Consider the following 1,828-nt stretch of genomic DNA (forward strand, 5'->3'; position numbering starts at 1 on the left):
ATTACAGATGGTTGTGAGCCACCATGTGGGTACTGGGAATTGAACTCAGAACCTCTGGAAGACCAGTCAGTGCTCTTAACCGCTGAGCCATCTCTCCAGCCCCGCATACATGGTTTTAACCCCTAGTGTCTACACACACACATGCCCATGCATGCATGTATCTTGCAGCTCCTACCTTGCAGCGCCTCCAAGATCAGTCTGCCATTTGCTGCCCTCAGCCACCACCACCCCCAAGAGCCAGCAACATTTTGACATATTTTTGCAACCTAGTACCTAGGATGCAGTCCAAATTTTCACTTCAAGTCTGAAGAACAAATGTTCAGAGAGACAAGAGAACTCGCTGGTGTGGGGGAGGGGAAGAGTTGGCGCTTCCAGAATCTAAGACATCTGAGATGACGAGACCTTCATTTCCTCTCCCAAAGTGTTGAACAGCACTAAAGAAATAGCCCAGGCTTCGACCCTGCTTCTCAAAGTGTAGTCTATAGAGCTACGATGTCTGCACCCTCGAGGAACATGGTAGAAATACTGAGGTAGAAGATGCCCCTTAACCTTAACCTATAGAATAGGACTCTTCCTATAGGTAACTCATCTGTACAACAAGTTTTGTCTCCTAAACCAGATCCTGCTGTGTACACTGCCCCCACTGTGTCTCTCTGAGGCTCACTTCAGTGCGTGCTGGGCCAGACATCAGTAACCTCAAAGCTTTATGAACCAGAACTAGCCAAGGGACTCTCTGTAACAAGTCTGGGATTCTTTGGGTCAAAAGCGTGCCTCACCCTACCTGCATCCTCCCTTCCTGTCTGGGATTACATAGTCTCTGTTGAACCAGTTAACCAAGCATCCAGGTAACAAAGCCACGTGACCATTGGTAACCACCAATTAAACAAGTTTCAGATTCAGAAAAGCTTAAGACACGGCCCTTCGCTTTAGGAATTATTGAAGACATCATGTTTTTCTGAAGTACGGACAACAAACTTTGCCAGCCCCGAGCCTGAGTGCCCTTTCTCCCAGTTTAAGTGAGCTTCGGTATTCATTAGCTTAGTCCTAAATACTTCCCACAGCCAAAATAACCACAGTATTTCATTTGGTTAGCTCCATTGGAGTCCTCCAAATGCTGTTAAAGTTAGTCTGGTTCACTTTACTGAGAGAGAAACTGAGGCTCAGTTAGTCTTTTCTTAGTTGACACCTCAAACATGGGATAAAACCGGGATTCAGACTCAAACTATTTCAGTTAGTCACTGGTTAAGTATTTACTAATTACTTCCTAAATCCCAGATAAAGACATCAATGTGGCCCGGGAGCAATAAAGGTTCATTAGGAAAAATTAGTTCCTTCTGGTCAAGAGGATGAATGTCTAGCCTGAGCAGAGAACTAACCCTCCCAGCTACTCCAAATGGAAGAACTAATCCAGTTGGGCTTGTCAATCGCCTGGCTAGGGAGCCACCTCTAGGAGTGCAGGCTCACCTCAAGCCTTGCTAAAGAGTCTTGCTAAGGGATTTCTCTCCCTTATATGAGATGCTATACTTTTCCTTCCCAAAGTCAAGGTCCCTACCTCCTTCCCAACATGCTGTCCTGAGGGTCAGCTTGCTCTGTCTGCCTTTCCATCTTGAGTCAGAAACCTTTATTTATTTATTTATTTATTTATTTATTTTCTTTGGTTTGCTTTTGTTGGCTTTGTCTCCTCTCTCTCTCTCTCTCTCTCTCTCTCTCTCTCTCTCTCTCTTTTCTGGTTTTTCAAGACAGGGTTTCTCTGTATAGCCCTGGCTGTCCTGGAACTCACTCTGTAGACCAGGCTGGCCTCGAACTCAGAAATCCGCCTGCCTCTGCC

Source organism: Mus caroli, chromosome 4 (genome assembly GCF_900094665.2).
Source record: "Mus caroli chromosome 4, CAROLI_EIJ_v1.1, whole genome shotgun sequence".
In the NCBI taxonomy this organism is placed as follows: domain Eukaryota; kingdom Metazoa; phylum Chordata; class Mammalia; order Rodentia; family Muridae; genus Mus; species Mus caroli.